Genomic DNA, 18,934 nt, shown 5'->3' on the forward strand with positions numbered 1-18,934 from the left:
AATATTCCTACTGATTGGGAATTTAGGTATACGTATTACGAAAAGTTAATTAGAATATTTAGAAATGGTATTAAAAAACATTTCGTTGGAGAGCCGTGTTTTCAGATTATCTAAACCAAATAAATCGATGTTTCAAAAGGCTGTCATTGTGACAAAGGCGAGGCGCAATTTCGGAACTAAAGCACAACACATATTCAGCAATTGACTTTATTTTCCTGCTATACAAATTTTAAAGGAATGTCAGAACCACTCCGGAATTGTGTGAAAAAAGATATATCGTCTTCCTCGTCGGAAAAGGTCGTAAGTCCCTTTTCATAAATTTTTTAGGAGGAAGAAAAAGCATTCCAGCGCTTTCTGTATTAAAGATTTTATTATGGTGGTAAATTCAGTATCCTTCGCTTATTTATTTCGCTTCAATACATGTATTTGTTTAATTAAATTTCATCGCGTTTGGGAGATAATTGGATGTCTTTGGACCAGACATTTTTCGCTGGTTACGAAGATTTTCGGCAATTCACACACACACTACCGAAAGCAAAGAAAGGGTGTTCGATGTCCAAGCTGCTATCGACCACTCACTTTCGAAAGAATCACCAGCAGCTCTTTTCATTTTCTATAAGTTTTGGAATTAACTTGGATGTTTTCAAGGTATTACTTAAAGCAATCCCTCTCGTGAAATGTGATTAGCTCCTTCAAGATTATGCTTAGATTTCTGATATTCGCCTGGTGATTGGGTAGCGTTCAAGATCTATACTTCTCCGGAATGTATTGCGTAGCCTTTTTCGGTATTCGCCTATACTGGCATTTCTGTCAACAGGATGTTAAAGCAATGGTTGACGAGGATGGTCAGAAAAGTATCCTGCTTTCTTTAACGCAATGTCCGCGATCTTGAAAATAGCACAAGATTTCCGACCATGTCTGTACCAACGAATCCTCAATCATTTCATATAGCGGTGTTGCTTATAGTTGTTGAATCGGCTTTAATCTCATCTCTGAAATCTACCAGGGTCGTGTTGTTCTCCATTCCATCCGCCGTCGCCTCGACGTTGTTACGATAGGTATTGTCCAAAGCTTCCTCTGTTTGATGAATATTCTGAATGTGATCTGCTAGGATTTCTGTTTTTTGATCGTTGTTGCTGATCGGTGTCAACCAATAGGGTGCCCGAAGGAGTGACTAGCAGCTATTTTCACTTTTCTATAAGTTTTAGGATTCGTTCTTGGTATTATTTAAACCAATCCCTCTCGTGGAATGTAATTAGCTCCTTCATGATTATGCTTAGATTCATGATATTCGCTTTGATGATTGGGTAGCGTTCAGGATGTATATATTTCTCCGGAATATATTGCGTAGCCTTTTTCGCTCTTCGATGAATTTCATGATCGGTTGGAGATCACCAAGTAAAATTCACCTTACTGTTTGCATTCTACTTAATTGCTCTTCTGAAGACAGGGCTGAGTCCATCTACACCATAGATGAAAAAGATGAGCACTCACCATACAAATAGTCTCTTCGTGTTCACCATTGGTGTAGATCAATGGTGAACACGAAGAGAGCATTTGTATGGAGAATCGTACGAAAACGTAAAGTGATTTGCCAGCCGCATTGATATGGACCAATTATTTCGCTGACCATAAGCTTTAGTAGTCCACACAATACACACGGCACTATCTTATAAGCAATACGGAGCAGACTTATACCCCTATAGTTAGAGCACACAGTCTTATCTTCTTTATGGCGGTCCCGTACACAGGATGCTCAGGTTCCAATCGTCGGGTACACTTTCTTCCTGCCAGATGATGCCAACTAGCTTATGCAAACAACTTATCCTCCGGTTTTGTACAGATCACTGGCGTGAAGCTGCAGACCAGATGTTTTAACCTCCGGCATCCTACAAATTTACAACCAAACTCATACTTTATGTCATAGCTCACTACCTGTAACGGGTGTTAAAGGCAGCCCCCTGGTGATACCACAGGTAGGTCAGTGTCCATATGAAAGAAGACCAAGAGAAGTCCTGGGCTTTGCCATTTTAAAGTCGGTCAGAACCGTTGTTCGGTATCATTCATCACCTACATCACCCATACCACAAACCTAACTTAAAGTAAAATAATTTTACGATTCTCTCCACCCCAAACGGTGAAAATTGTGAGATTGGTAGGGTAAGGAAATGTCCTATATGAATCTCCAGTGATAAGCCCGTTAGGGGTCTCGTGTTTGCTATCCAGCGAGATGTTAGATGTACTCTGATATCTCCACCCATTCCTTCTCATACCAATACCTTCCAAGAGGTTATGAGCATTTCTGTCCATTCTGGAAATATTGACATTCCGATCGTTAACGACATTGGGGCAGTTATTATCCAAACATTTTCCGTCTACTGCATGGGGACAACAAAATTGTCTTTGGCAACTTCACGGCTCATCACGAGAATACGGTACTCACAATTTCCTAAAAATCCATGCGGTATCCTGATAGCGGAACAGATAGATGAATACTATTTCGATTCCATTAAATTTGAATCCTCTACTAGAGATTCTGCTAGATGTTCGAGCTCTCAGGACAAAGTCGCAATCAACTCAGACCATTTGACAATTCTGGTCTCAGTAGAAAATCCCAGGGATTTCTTAGATCCCGACCAGCGCGCATTCATGAATTATTATAAACCAATTGGAATGGATTCACCAAAATTGTTGAAAACTTCCAACCAACGTGCTCCTCACCAAGAGGCTAATAAACATTCAGAGATTTAGTTCTTAAGGAGGCAAAGCCCATTATTCGATCTGGCAGAATTCCTCTCATGATACCAAATTATACGTCCCCAGCCCCACCTCTGATAATTGCACCATAATTTCCTCTGGCGTTAATATGCTCGACATAAGTGTTATAATGTTCATAAACACTTCATTCTTTTGGGAGCGAAATTCCCTTTTTCTTTTTTCAAAGTCCACTGTGTCATTTTGCACTTCCTGGACGCGAGCAGTCAGGCGTGAACACAAAGTAAACAATCCTAAAATACATGGGATATTCTTCGGCGGCCTCCCCCATGTTTTCTTCGAGCTACTATAAGGATAAGTGAAAACTATAAACAAGGTCCTTAAAGCCTTAGTTGATAAGGAAACGCTTATAGCGATATGTAATGTCCTCGGTCTTTCCAGCGGGACCTTCATTTCGTAGCGACACACGGTGGTCGCTCTAGGCACCCATAAATGGCTTAAGATGCGGTCAATTTCTAAACCAACATATTTCCGCAAATTCGGAGCAACTCAGGTCAGGGTATACATTCCTTGTTAGCGGGTCTTTTGAAAATTCCATCAGCACCATTCGTTGGCTGCAGTCCTAGGCATGATACCAATACCCCTCGTTCACATATTCTTTCCATTTGAGCTGACGATATGTCATCCCAAGCGTTGAATGACAACTTGTCTGTCGGATTACTTGCCTGTAAATAGGGAACTTAACTTCCGACGTAAAGGCCTGCGTACATAAGCTGCCTTGCCTGCTTACCTTGCTTACTTCTGATAAAAGAATAAAAAAGAAAAGGGCAACCCAGTTCGAAATTTCCTCGGCCTTCTTTATTCTTTTATTTTTATTATGTCAAAAATAAAGCAGGAAAGCAAGGCAATCAGGCAGAGCAGCTTATGTACGCAGGCCTTTACTGCTCCTCGCATAGAGAATAGCCTTTGGTATGTAAAATTCATCTTCTTACCTTTGGATAGAACGTAATCCACTTGTCGACAGAAATAGAATTTACCGTGGAATATGATACTGTGTAGGATGAAGTACTATATGATGATGCTGCATCCGACTTTGATGGTTAGAATTTACATATCTTCTGAAGGATTTTGGTTTGCCCTTGAATACCACTGACGTACATTTACAAACATAAAGACATGTAGACATTAATTCAGCTCTCCACGGCGTCTTTAAATCTGCCTCGCAGCTCTAACAGGACATCATCTGTATATGCCAGCAGCAATCCTGCTTCGGGTAACCCCGGCATGTCACTGATGAACAGAGATTGTACAGCACTGGTCCGAGATGTGATCCTTGCAGCACCCCTGCTTTGACCGGTCGTTGTTCCGACATTGCTTCTCCAACTCGTTTCTATTTTTTTAGAAAACGTACCACCATGAGGCAAGTCTGTTGATAGAATCCGCATGACTGCATCTTGTATAAAATACCATGTTGCCAAACGGTGTCAAATGCTTTGGCAAAGTCCAAGCCAATCCGCAATCCTTCCCATTCCCATTTTCTTCTTAAAGTCATCTGTCACATATGTCGTGTAGGCAGACAGTGCGTGAGTGGTGGAGTGTTCTGATCTAAATCCGACCTGACACACTTTCAGTATTCATCCCCTATCGATGACTCAATTGGTGCGGATTAGTAGAAATCGTTCAAACTGTTTGCAAAAGGGCAACCAAAGCGAAATTGGCTTATAGTTTCCACAGAGGGGAGTGTCGGATCCAGATTTCTGAATCGGTACCACAAGTGCTTCTTTCCAGGGAGAGATAGGAAAAGTAGTCGATGTTAACTCAATGGACTTGCCACAAGATTTTTTGGACGAACTCTTCCGAATTGCTGATCCGGCAATGTCTGGACCAACGAAAGCAGTGTTGCTTATAGGTGCTTCATCGGTTTTCATCTCATCGCTAAAGTCTACTAGGGGCGGGCTGTTGTCCATTCCGTCTGCCGTCGCCTCAACGAGGTAACGAAAGGTATTGTCCAAAGCTTCCTCCGTTTGTGGTCTGCTAGGATTTCTGATCGATGACTCGATTGATGTGGATTAGTACGAATCGTTCAAACTGTCTACAAAAGGGCGACAAAAGGGAAATTGGCTTATAGCTTCCACTGGGCGAGTGTCGGATGCATGTTTCCTAACCACAAGTGTTTCTTTCCAGGCCGAGGGAAAGTAGCCTATGTTAAGGCAATGGTTGAAGAGGATGCCTTCTCCTCTCGTTATTAATACCACAAGAATTTTGGACGGCCTCTTTGCTATTACTGATCCGTCTACGTCTGGATATAGCCGTGTTGATTATAGTTGTTTCACCGGATTTAATCTCATCGACGAAGCCTAACAGGGCCATGTTGTTCTCCATTCCTTCCGGCGTCGCCTGTTACTTATAGTTGTTCCATCGGCTTTCATCTACCTCTTTGCTGAAGTCTACCAGGGGAGTGTCATTTCTCCATTCCAGCCGCCGTCGCCTCGACGATGTTACGAAAGATATTATCCAAAGCTTCCACCGCTTGATGAATATTCTGAATGTGGTCTGCTAGGATTTCTGTTTTTTGACCATTGTTGGTGATCGATATCCAAGTTGCTATCAACCACTCCACCAATAAGCTGCCGGAAGGGGAGACCAGCAGCTCTTTTCACTTTTCCATAAGTTTTGGAATTAACTTGGATGTTTTCTAGGTATGACTTAAAGCAATCCCTCTCATGGAATGACATCAGCTCCTTGATGATTACGCATAGATTCCTGATATCTGCTTTGATGATTGGGTAGGGTTCAGGAACTATACTTCTCCGGAATGTATCGCGTAGCCTTTTTCGCTCTTCGATGATTATCATGATGTTCGGTGGGAGATCACCGAGGAAAATTCACCTTATTATTTGTCTCGGAGCATTCTCCTTAATTGCTCTTCTGAAGGCAGGGCTGAGTCTACCTACACGTTTCTCTACCTCAGCTATACTGGCATTTCTGTCAACAGGAAGGGTGTATTCTTCTAATCCTTCCCTCAGTTTCTGCCTATCTGTACCACAAGTGTTACTTTTCAGGTGGAGGGAAAGTATCTGATGTTAAATCAATGGTTGAAGAGGATTGTCAGAAAAATTATTTCGCCGTTTCCTGCTTTCTTCAGCGCAATGTCCGGCATCTTGAAAATACCACAAGATTTCCGACCATGTCTGGACCAACGAATCATCAATCATTCCATATAGCGGTGTTGCTTATATGTAGTTTTTGCATCGGCTTTAATATCATCTCTGAAATCTACCAGGATCGTCTTGTTCTCCATTCCTTCCGCAGTCGTCTCGACGAGGTTACGAAAGGTATTGTCCAAAGCTTCCTCTGTTTGAAGAATATCCTGAATGTGGTCTGCTAGGGGTTCTGTTTTTTGGACCACTCGATCAGTAGGCTGCCGAAAGGGGAGACCAGCAGCTCTTTTCACTTTTCCATACGTTTTGGAATTAACATGGATGATTTCTAGCTATGTATGACTTAAAGTAATCACTCTCGTGGAATGTTATCAGCTCCTTGATGATTACGCTTAGATTCCTGATATCCGCTTTAATGATTGTGTGGCGTTCAGCATCTATACTTCTCCGGAATGTATTGCGTAGCCTTTTTCGCTCTTCGATGAATCTCATGTTGTTCGGTGGGAGATCACAAAGGAAAATTCACCTTACTATTTGCTTCGGAGCATTCTCCTTGATTGCTCTTCTGAAGACAGGGCTGAGTCCATCCACACGTTTGTCTACCTCAGCTATACTGGCATTTCTGTCAACAGGAAGCGTGTATTCTTCTAATCCTTCTCTCAGTTTCTGCCTATCTGTACCACAAGTTCTACTTTCCACGCCGAGGGAAAGTATCCGATGTTAAGATGATGGTTGAAGAGGGTGGTCAGAAAAAGTATTTCGGCGTATCCTGCTTTCTTCAACGCAATGTCCGAGATCATAAAAATAGCACAAGATTTCAGAGCATGTCTGGATTAACGAATCTTCAATCTTTCCATATAGCTGAGTTGCTTATAGTTGTTGCATTGGCTTTAATCTCATCTCTGAAGTCAACCAGTCGTGTCGTTCTCCATTCCATCTACCATCGCCTCGACGTTGTTACGAAAGGTATCGTGCAAAGCTTCCTCCGTTTGATGAATATTCTGAATGTGGTGTGCTAGGATTTCTGTTTTTTGACCATTGTTGCTGATCGGTGTCCCGCTGCTATCGACCACTCAACCAATAGGCTGCCGGAAAGGGAGACCAGCAGCTCTTTTCACTTTTCCATAAGTTTTGGAATTAACATGAATGATTTCTATGTATGTATGGCTTAAAGTAATCACTCTCGTGAAATGTTATCAGCTCCTTGATGATTACGCTTAGATTCCTGATATCCGCTTTAATGATTGGGTAGAGTTCAAGATCTATACTTCGCCGGAGTGTACTGCCTAGCCTTTTTCGCTCTTCGATGAATCTCATGTTGTTCGGTAGGATATTACCAAGGAAAATTCGGCTTACTATTTGCCTCGGAGCATTCTCCCTAATTGCTCTTCTGAAGACAGGGCTGAATCCATCCACACGTTTGTCTACCTCGCCTATGGCATTTCTGTCAACAGGAAGGGTGTATTTTTCTAATCCTTCCCTCAGTTTCTGTCTACCTGTACCACAAGTTATACTTTCCAGGCCGAGGGAAAGTAGCCGATTTTAAGGCAATGTTTGAAGAGGATGGTCAGAAAAAGTATTTCGGCGTATCTTGCTTTCTTCAACGCAAAGTCCGGGATCTTGAAAATACCACAAGATTTCTGGATCAACGAATCCTCAATCATTGCATATAGCGGTGTTGCTTATAGTTGTTGAATCGGCTTTAATCTCATCTCTGAAATCTACCAGGGTCGTGTTGTTCTCCATTCCATCCGCCGTCGCCTTGACGTTGTTACGAAAGGTATTGTCCAAAGCTTCCTCTGTTTGAAGAATACCCTGAATGTGGTCTGCTAGGGGTTCCGTTTTTTACCGTTGTTGCTGATCGGTGTCCCGCTGCTATCGACCACTCAACCAATAGGCTGCCGGAAGAGAAAAGACCAGCTGCAATTTTCACTTTTCCATCGTTTTGGAATTAACATGAATGATTTCTATGTATGACTTAAAGCAATCCCTTTCGTGGAATGATATCAGCTCCTTGATGATAGATCACCAAGATCGATGTCCAGTTACCATCGACCACTCCACCAATAGGCTGAAGGAAGGGGAGACCTGCAGCTCTTTTCACTTTTCCATAAGTTTTGGAATTAACTTGGATGTTTTCTAGGTATGACTTAAAGCAATCCCTCTCATGGAATGATATCAGCTCCTTGATGATTTCGCATAGCTTCCTGATATCTGCTTTGATGATTGCGTAGCGTACAGGATATATAGTTCTCCGGAATATATTGCGTAGCATTTTTCGCTCTTCGATGAATCTCATGATCGGTGGGAGATCACCAAGTAAAATTCACCTTACTGTTTGCCTCGGAGCATTCTCCTTAATTGCTCTTCTGAAGACAGGGCTGAGTCCATCTACACATTCGTCTACCTCGGCTATACTGACATTTCTGTCAACAGGAAGGGTTTATTTTTCCAATCCTTCCCTCAGTTTATTTCGAAAGTAGGCGATCAAACCACTGTTAACTAAAGAGATCAAGAAAATATCTCACATTATTTCGTTTTTTTTCTCTACAAAACAGGTCTCTTCCACAACCCAATGAAGAGAAAAGCAATGGGGGTCCGTCTCTCTCACTCTCGCAGTTGTTTAGTACTCGCAAACAACAGTAAACATGACCGACCAACAAAGTAGTGATGTTTTGTTTTTGTAATAGCAAAAAAATCATGTTGGCTCCATAAATAAGAATGTTTGTACATGTGTGTGTCTGTGATTGCATGTGCATGCTCATGAGGTTGAGGTGCAACAAAACAAATCAAAAAATAAACATCATTATTTGGGCTCCAGCTTCACCATGGCAAAATGCATAACAAAAACAATTCATAAAAAAGAAATATGCATGCTCTTTTATGCTCTCTCTCCCCAATGAATAACGAACGAATGGAAATCGAGAGCTGTTTGACTACTATTATGAGTATGGGAGTACTACTGAGGAGGACTCCACATTGTATATGGCTGTGTGTGTGTTTTGTGTTGATTGGGGCGGCAAACACATCAAGTCCAATGGAGGAATTTCTCATTCGTGTAGTAACTTTGAAACAGGTTGGTCGTCGGTGTTATTTGGTGCGGAGACAATTCTTGCGGTTTTTTTGTTATTGTTTTTTGTATTGTTAACAAAGACATCTCCCTCTCTATTCGTGGGGAGTCTGTGTGTTGTCGAATGAAACACGATCGAAATCAACAACAAAAAAATAAAGAAAAATTAATACCAATCAATTGCTGCGCGAAATCGAAATGAAATAAGAAAACAAGTTTTTGTGTTCAGAAAAAATTAAAAAATAAATAAAGAAGATTGGTTTTTTCCTTCTTTAAATAAATAGAAAAAAGTGAGTGATAAATTAAAGAAAAAAGAAAAATATAAATTGTAAAATAGGAAAATAATAGAAGTTTTATAAAAAAATGAAATTGAGTGTTGATAATTTTTGTTTCTTACAAAAAGTTTTGTTAATGAAAGTTTCTACAAATGGCCAACATCTGTTGGAGATCACAACCACTTTGATCATTGCTTGTTAATGTGTTGGTCATGTGTGTGTCATTTTTGTGAGTCGGGGCTCGTTTTTGGCACTGAGTAACGACCACTTGCTGGTCGCTTGAAAGTGATACAAAATTTGCAATAAAAATCAAACATAAAAATAGCATTTCCGCAAACATAAAAAAGCAACAAAAACTCCACGTAACACCCCACATTTTTGAACGATAATTGATAGAGTTTTCAAATCAAAATTTCCATAATTTAATTTCTCATTGATATCATTCATTCTATCATCTTGCAGAAATCAATCATTCAAAAAAAGTTACTCCATTGAAACAAATCTCCATATTTGTCATTGCATAGTTTTTATTTGTTGCTTGAGCGTGGTGTCCCGTCCGTTCCATTGTTAAAATTTTGTTATATCAACAACGAACGTCGTCTTTGGCAATAATAAAACAAAATATAAAAAAAAACCGTTTAACACAAATTTATCAATAATCAACCACGAAAGAAAAATGAAATAAAGAAAACAATCAAAAAATTAAATTTGTGCAAAAATTTCCCGTTTCCAAACAAACAAATAAAAAAATTGCAGATAAAACCAGATCAATCAGCAGACGTGCAGAAGAAACAGAAGAAAAATCTTCACAGCATTAAAATCAAGAAATAAAAAAGGTGAGGAATTTTTATTAATTTGATATGGAAAATTATATTAAAAAATATGTCAAAAAAGAATCAATCGGCGGTACAAATCTCGTTTAGGGGCACCTCATGGATCGGATTGAAATTTTTTACCACAGGTAGTCATTGGGATCCTGTTCACGGTTATATATAGTTTTAACGGGGAAGTTAATACTTCCCGAGATATACATACATATGTACATACATATGTATGTAGGTCTTGACATTTCGGTGAACACAACGATCCTAAGGGCCACCTATGGGCTCATCTAAACCGGGCTAAAACTACAGTTTTTTTGCATTTATCGGACTTTTATCTCAGAAACTATTAAGAATTTGGCATTGCTGTCTCTGGCAATATTGCAGCCCTAAACAGACCACATAAGAAAAACTCCATCTCGGACATCAAAATCGATAAAATGTAGAAAATTTTGGTCAGTATCAGCTAAACTATTGGGAGTTGAACCAAGTACCACATTATTGACATATTTATTAAATCGTCGTTGCAAAATATACTGAAAACAATGTGATAGAGGTATTTTACAACAATGACATGTTCTGAAGAGTTGTGTATTTCATTCCAGCAAAGTAATCCTCCTATCAGAAAATGCTATAAATTTTGCGATTGGTTCTGTTTTGACATTTGTGTAGTAAACACATGCGAAATACACGTTAATAAACAATGTTACGCTACACTGCTCCAGAACGAAGAATATTGGTGACTATTTTCCGGGCGCCTAATCTCCCGTTTTGGCGATTTGCACTGGCCAGCAAGATTGTCTGATTTGACCGCTCCAGACTTCTTTTTGTGGGGCTTTTTAAAGTCGCGGGTTTATGTCAACAAGCCTCAGACTCTTTCAGCTCTTAAAGACAATATCCGTCAAGAAGTTTTGGCTAATGTGATGGAAAATGCCTTAAAAAGGGCTCAAATGACAATAGAGTGTGGCGGCGGCCATTTATCTGACATCATATTCTCGACTTGATGTAAAACAAAATTAAAAGACCAAATAAAAATAATCCACAAGAAAAATCAAAGTTTTTCATTTTTGTTTTAAATTACAGCCAAAAACATCGGAATTTTACTTTTGCGCCACCTTGTATTTTTCCAAAAGAAAAAATTAACGGTTTTGGAGATACGGTGCGAAATGTTTACAAATTATGGAAATTTTTGTTTTTTTAGAATTTGAGGCAATAAATGTAGTTTTTCGAGTTCATTATTTCTACAAATATGTAATTCTGGCCCCTATCTACAAATTTGATTCAGAGTTGAGATGAAGATTTACATATGTTTCAGAGATACAGCCCAGAATTGCTTTAAAAATTTCAATATTTAACCCTGTTTAGATGGGACCAAGCTGGATCTGACACAACAAAACCCAACTAGGGTTTTTGTCGTTTGGGTTTGTACTTTCAAAAAATCCACAGCTCAAATTGTTTGGACAAGATTACCTTAAAAAAAGTGTAATATTAAAAGAAGTAAAAACAAGTAAAAAAGTATCGGTCGTCTTTGCCGACAGAGGTATACCCTATGTGAATTGAAACTTTCACTAAGGACAGCTCGCATGTATTTAGGGTCTTTTCAGAATTTTGTGGCCCTTATTGGGAATTTCAACTTTTCTTTGAACTTAGAAGTTAAACTAAATTTGGACTAAATATTAGCAGAGTCCATGTTTCGACCAAATTGGTTGGACTTTCAAGAGATATCGTGCATACCATTTTAGTGACATTTTTTTAAGTACCGGGGGGAAGTACCGGAAGTTGTGGACCAGTATTGCCCATCTTCGAATTGAAAGTACCGGAAGTTGTGGACCGGTATTGGCCATCTTCGAACTGAAACTAAATTTGGACAAAATATCCAGCCACTACATATGGCTAGGGGTTTTAACACCTTTCGGGCTTTTTTCTCAAAAAGCATGTATTTGCTACGTCTATGAGATATCGTGCGTAGCATTCTAGCGAATATTTTCGAACTTTTGCGGGGGAGGTACCGGAAGGAGTGGACCTAAAAGCACCACCTTCTAATTTCATCTAATATTCTAAGAAATATTACCATATCCAAAGTGTGGACGAACGCAGTATTCGGTTCGAGCTCTCCAGCCACTGCATATGGTGCCATAGGGTTTTTTACAACTTTCAAGCTGTTTTCTCAGGAAGTATGGACTTGCCCCTGAAAAAATTTCCTGTCGTAATTGAGGCAGCGAATACAAGTTGCTTCAACAAAAATCAATGTGATTCGAGAGCTGGTCTTAAAGTGAACTTATCCGAAATTTTGTGTGGGAAGTACCCGAATGAGTGGACAAATATAGTCCCTATTCAAACCTGATCTATGTCTGGTAGATATGGTAGAATGTGTAAAGTATGGACCAAATCGGTCGCTCCCTTCAAGAGTTATCGAACATTTTTGATCTTCCGAACATTTTTTATCTTTTGTGGGGGAGGTACCTGTAGGAGTGGACCGATATGGCTTATCTTCAAACTTAAGCTAAGTTCGCACAAAATATTACGAAGGTCCAATTTTTGGACCGAATCTGCAGATCCGTTCGAGAATCATTTTGCACTCCAACCACTACACACGGTGTCATAGGGTTTTTGTGCATTTTCAGGTAATTTTCTCAGGAAGTATGGACTTGCCGCTGATGAAACTTGTACTGTCGTATAGGGGACAGTAAATACAAATTGCTACATCAAAAATCAAAGCTATTCGAGATCAAGTCCTAAACTGAACTTCTCCGAAATTTTGTGTGGGAGGTACCCGAAGGAGTGGACCAATTGGGCCCATATTGGGACCTCATCTAAGTCTGGTAGAAATTTCACGATGTGCAAAGCATGGACCAAATCGGTTGCTGCCATAAAGAGTTATCGTGCACACAAATTTTGCGAACATTTTCGAACTTTTGTGTGGGAGGTAACGGAAGGAGTGGACCAATGTAACCCATCTTCGAACTTAACCTAAGTTTGTAAAAAATATTACGAAAGCTAAATGTTGGACCGAATCGGTTGATCCGTTCGAGAGTTATCGTGCGTTCCCGCCAGCCAGGCAGACGGACGAACATGGCAAAATCAACTCAAAACCAAATTGCCTTAATTTCGGATTTCGTCCAAACATACTTGGGGTCTAAAACCATTATTTCGATGATACACATTTTGCCCGTATGAAAGCGTATATACCCTCGTTGGCATAAATGCTGAGGGTATAAATAGAATCAATCGTTGGAAGAAAACTCGTTAGGAGCACCTCAGGTACTCCTTGGGATCCTGTTTACAGCGATATATAGCTTTCCCGGGGGAAATCCATACTTCCCGAGATATGGGTCTTGAGATTTCGGGAATCTCCTACCTAAACACCATTACTTTGTTTATGGGCACCTCTCGGGATTCTTAGCACCCTCGATTGGCCGGAGACTGAGGGCCGTGTGTTATTTGTTGTATTCATTGCTTTTGTATGATTTTCTAGGGTTTTTACTTTAGTGGTTTCCCGTTGCCTTCTAAAGGGTTTATAGTTTTCCTTCTTTCATTCAGCCGCTCCTATGAAGTACAGACGCTGTTTGTAGCCGCCAATTCTTGGTCAGACGCTGCCTTCTCCATTTTTTGTTTCGACCTGCATATTTTATTTTTGCGGTACCCTCCATATCTGAGGAGCGTTCCCCTATCCACCACCTGGGGAGGCGTCCGATGGGAGAAAAAAAAGTTAAAAAAACAACTCCGCACGGAAAAAACAACTCCGCACCAAATTTAATATCGGAGCCTGGAATGTAAGAAGTCTCTATGAAGCTGAGAAATTAGCTAATACGGTATCCGAGATGGACAGATTTAACATAGATATTCTTGGCGTATGTGAAACCTGGTGGCCAGACAGCGGCGATATATGTACTCGAAATGCTAAAATGTACTACTCAGGAAATCTCACGAACAATCACAGAAATGGTGTTGGAGTAATATTGAAACAAAATATAGCAAAATATGTTAAAGGGGGGTTCATCCCAAAATAGAGCTATGCTTATAAAGCTAGAAACCAAACCAATTAATATAAATATCATACAGGTAGATGCTCCAACTGCCGACAAAAGCAAAGAAGAAATACAAACTTTTTATAAAGACATTGAAGATTTGATGAAATGATTATACACCTGGAAATCGCCGCAGGATAGACCAGGAAACATTGTACGTAATCAAATAGACTACATACTAATAAATCGGCGCTTTAGCTCGTCAGTAGTAAAAATCTCAACATATCCTGTTGCAGATGTCCCATCAGACCATATTCTTCTAATAATGAAGCTCAAGATAAAACTATCTGCTGTTCCCAAGAAAAATACTCGGAAAAAGCTAAATACAGAACTACTAGGAGATCCCAGAATTAAAGCGAGTGTGAAAGAGAAGATAAACGAGGAACTATCTAATGTTGATAGGAATGATGTGGAAAACATATGGGAAAGAGCAAAAAATACAATGAAATCAATCTCTCAAAAAAGCCTTGGCAAAAGCAAGAAGTTCAATAAAAATGATTGGATGACAAACGAAATACTGAAATTAATGGATGAGCGACGCAAACATAAAAATCAAAATTACGAATTGTATTACAACATCAATAAGGAAATAAAAGCGGAAATCAGAATTGTCAAAAACAAACAACTGAATTTGCAATGCCAAGAAATCGAAAAGCTCCAGGATCTACACGACGATTTCAATCTTCATAAAAAATTAAAAGAAGCAGCAGGAGTATTTAAAAAAAAAATTCAACTGTCCTATACAATAATGATAACAAACCAATAATATCAATAGAGGACAAGAAGAGAGTATGGAAAGAATATGTTGAACAACTGTTCACAGATAATAGTCGATCAGACAACAGTGAACAAATACGATTGCCACTTTCAGGAACCCGTATAACAAGATATGAAATAGAGTCCGCTATAACATCACTTAAGGACAATAAATCGCCGGGTCCTGATGAGATTCCATCAGAAATATTAAAACTTGTAGACTGCAACAATGTCGACTTACTAACAATACTTTTTAATGAGATTTATGAGACAGGAATATATCCTCAAGATTGGTTAAAATCAACTTTCGTAACCATACCCAAGAAAAGCTACGCCAAATCATGTAATGATTACAGGCTAATAAGTCTTATGAGCCACGCTTTAAAAATATTCCTCAGGATAATCCACAAGAGAATCCACAAGAGAGAATTTATGAAAAATGTGAAAAATATATGGGCATATCTCAATTTGGTTTTAGAGAAGGAATGGGTACTCGTGAAGCTTTACTCTCCCTACATATTATTATTAAAAATGCCGAGAAGTGCAGAAAGATGTTTTCTTATGTTTTGTCGACTATGAAAAAGCGTTCGACAAAGTACAACACGACAAACTAATTGATATCCTTATCTCTATTGGTATTGACAGTAAAGAAATCAGATGTATCAAAAATCTATATTGGTATCAATCCGCACAAATTGAAATTGATGGAGATATAACAGAACCTATTCTAATATCAAGAGGCGTAAGACAAGGATGTATTTTGTCTCCATTGTTATTCAATATCTACTCCGAAAAAAATTTTGAAGAATCCATCACAAAACGTCCAAAGGCATATTCATTGGTGGTAGATACATCAATAACATACGATAAGCTGATGATACTACAATATTAGCTGACAGTATCTCACACTTACAAGAATTAATGGACAAACTGGTAACATGCAGGAACAAGTATGGACTAAATATAAACACAAAGAAAACTAAATATATGATTATGAGCAGGAGAAAAACCCACAACAATTTTTATCTAAAAATACAAAACTTTTCAATTGAAAAAGTCCAAAACATTAAATATCTTGGAATAGACATAAATGACGAATGGGATTGCTTCAAAGAAATAAGAAGGCGTATTGAAATTGCACGAGACTCATTTTTTAAATACAAGAAAGTTCTGACCAGCCTGATATTAGCCTGGAAACGAAATGTAGATTTGTAAAAGCATATATATGGTCAACATTATTATATACTATGGAAACGTGGACAATAAAAGCAGTAGATATGAAGAAATTAGAATCCTTCGAAATGTGGGTCTACCGCCGAATTTTAAAAATTCCGTGGACGGCCTTAGTTACAAACAACGAAGTGATGCGAAAAATGAATCGAAGTAGGGAGATCATGATAAACATCAAGAGACGAAAAACAGCCTACCTTGGTCATATCATGAGAAATTCAAAATACAAAACACTGCAAGATATCTTAAAATCAAAAATAGAAGGAAAAATACCTAAAGGCCGAAAAGAATTATGTTGGATTGCGAATATTCATGAATGGACTGGATTACGAGATGTTGGATATCTACTAAGTGCTGCAAGAAGTAGACACATATTTGCCGATATTGTGAAAAATTTATGAATTTATCTATATTTTTATTTAAAATCGAATTTTTATTGTAATTGTATTGATCGCCAAAATTCGTATGACGAATAGTCAAATAAAGGAGAAGAACAAGGGCACCTCTCGAATCGGGCTAAAATTTGTACTATAGGTAGTTCTTGGGACCCTGAACACAGCGATCCTAAGGACTACCTGTGGTACAAATTTCAGCCTGATCCCAGAGGTGCCCATAAACAAGGTAATGATGTTTAAATATGAAACTTCCTTCATGACCCATATCTCGGTAAGCATAAACTTCACCCGGGAGAGCTATAATCGTTGTGATCAGTAGTGCGATTCTCTAACTCATTTTTTGAGTTACCGACAAATGTCAGTAAAATTAAATTGCTTATAATTTCGTTAATTAAGGATATTATACGGTAAGTTTGCTACGAAGAAAAAGTAGTCGTAAAGTAGCAATAGTGTAGTCAACTTTTATTTAAACTAATTCGTTTTAAAGTTACCGATTTTTGTCGGTAATTCAAAAAATGAGTTAGAGAATCGCACTACAGGTTTCCAAATACTATCTATGATAAACATTTCAGACCGATCCGAGAGGTGCCCCTAAACGAGACATAAGCCCAATCGGCTATGAAGACAGTTCAATAGCCTCAGCCAGTGACAAAAAAGAATAAAAGGAACTTCTGTGAGAGGTGTATGAATGAGTGGCCTAATAATTGGGACATTTCTAAGTCGAAATCTCAAGAATTATAGGTGTTCGCTAACAGAGAAATACAATGTAGTCATGATGAGTTGCCAATACAGCGATCCCACTGAGTTGTCTTTGCATTTGCTTTTCTCATTATTCATTATGTCAGGAATCATGGATTTGGGTCACGAAAATCAACATTACAAGCAGTACCAGTGAAGAAAATTTAAAAAAATTATCGAATAGCTCTCAAACTGCATATAACCCCAATCGTAGAGCTAAAAAGAACACTATACTGACTGAAAAAAATATCCTAGAGCTGTAAAAATCCTACGGCCACCAACTATGGCTCTTAAAGGAATCCTAACGATGCTGATGAGGCTGAAGAAGAAGTAATTAGAGTCGCTATAATGCCTTACAAATTTTTAGATTATTTAGTTCCGGTCCGCACTACAATTATTTCATTAAAAAAATGTCATGAAATTAGGTGTTCTTACGTCGAGTTCCTCACTACAGCAATTTCCTGATATTACTTTACTACACCCAGAGAAGAGATATTGTAGGAGCAATCATATTCTAAAACAAGTAAGTAAAAAGTCTATAGTCGGACGGAGCCGACCATGGGATACCCTATACCACTATCCCTGGACAATCGCTCTCCACGGAACTTCTTTTCAATGATTGTGAAAATTTAATTATCAAATATCAGAGATGTAATGTATAGTACTTATGACCAAAACCAAAAAGGTATCTAGCATGACAAAGACATTTTTGTAGCAAGAAAGGAAAATTTAGTTCACGTAAAATGTAATGAAACCCACTTATGTAGTACTACTACTTCCGTTGTTTAAACGCTACGTTATTGGAATTTTTACCAATTTCACACAAAAGTTTCAGTCCATTTAACCCCCTAAGTATTATCTGATCTTCATGTTGGTTTGTGAAGCGGGTTATTATTTTGACCTACAGAGCCGCTACAAAATTGGTTAAAATTTTGTTTTTGGTCCATTTCATCCCCTGAACATTTCACGATCATCACCAAAAACTAATCATTTCCATTCTGGCCCGAACCCAACCTCCTTAAAAAATTCGTTACAATCGGTCCATAATTGCGGCCTTAAGCTTGTTTACAATTTTTAATGGACGGACACACATCGCTAAATCGCTTTATCTCGTCGAGATATGAATTTTGGCATACCAAATAAGGCGTCTAGGACGAATATTTCGTGGTGTTACATAAACTATTGGAGAGACAAAGTAGCATGGGATAAAAATGTGGTTCTCTACACAGAACCCATTATATATTAGGCAGTAGGCCCATTATCTAGCAAACACTTTATTGCAATTTACATCAGAGAAAAGGTCAGTAGTTTTTTCCATATGTAGGTTACTTTGCGAAATATGTATGTCCTCAAGGAATTAAAATATCGACCAAAAATAAAATTTTTATATTTTTCTACAAAAGTAATGGTCCATTGCACCCGCTAAAGAATATCAGATCATCATTCAAAATTGTAGGCATCTTTTTCGACCTATACTCTTACCCGGTGCAAAATTTCGTGACTATTGATGTATAATTGCGACTTCTAGCGAGTTTATTATTACACTACAAACAAGTAACGGAATATATTAGGCTGTAACTCTGTTATCTGATCATGCACACCAACATAATTGGCATCAATTGAAAGGTCAAGCATTATTCCACTTTCAAGTATATCTCACTTGTCCAGAATGTCACTTCCAGGAATTAAGATATAAGCTGTATATTAAAAATTTTCACAATTTTCACACAAAAGTTTTGGTCCAT

At 38.6% G+C, this 18,934-nt stretch overlaps 1 protein-coding gene across 3 annotated transcripts in view; it reads left to right on the forward strand.

The window, feature by feature from the left end:
- The first annotated feature begins 8,880 nt into the window (after positions 1-8,880).
- LOC141403152 (uncharacterized) overlaps positions 8,881-18,934 on the forward strand; it is a 143,422-nt gene continuing 133,368 nt past the window's right edge. The window contains exons 1-2 of one of the 3 annotated variants that reach the window (XM_073985317.1): positions 8,881-9,236; positions 9,746-10,057. The gene's annotated coding sequence lies outside the window, so the exon portion shown is untranslated. Of the gene's footprint in view, positions 9,451-9,683; positions 10,058-18,934 lie in introns of all 3 variants that reach the window. The other 2 variants (XM_073985324.1, XM_073985319.1) reach the window with 2 other exon arrangements.

The sequence above is a fragment of the Musca autumnalis genome, unplaced genomic scaffold (assembly GCF_047663935.1).
Source record: "Musca autumnalis isolate F117 unplaced genomic scaffold, ASM4766393v1 scaffold_1, whole genome shotgun sequence".
Lineage (NCBI taxonomy): Eukaryota > Metazoa > Arthropoda > Insecta > Diptera > Muscidae > Musca > Musca autumnalis.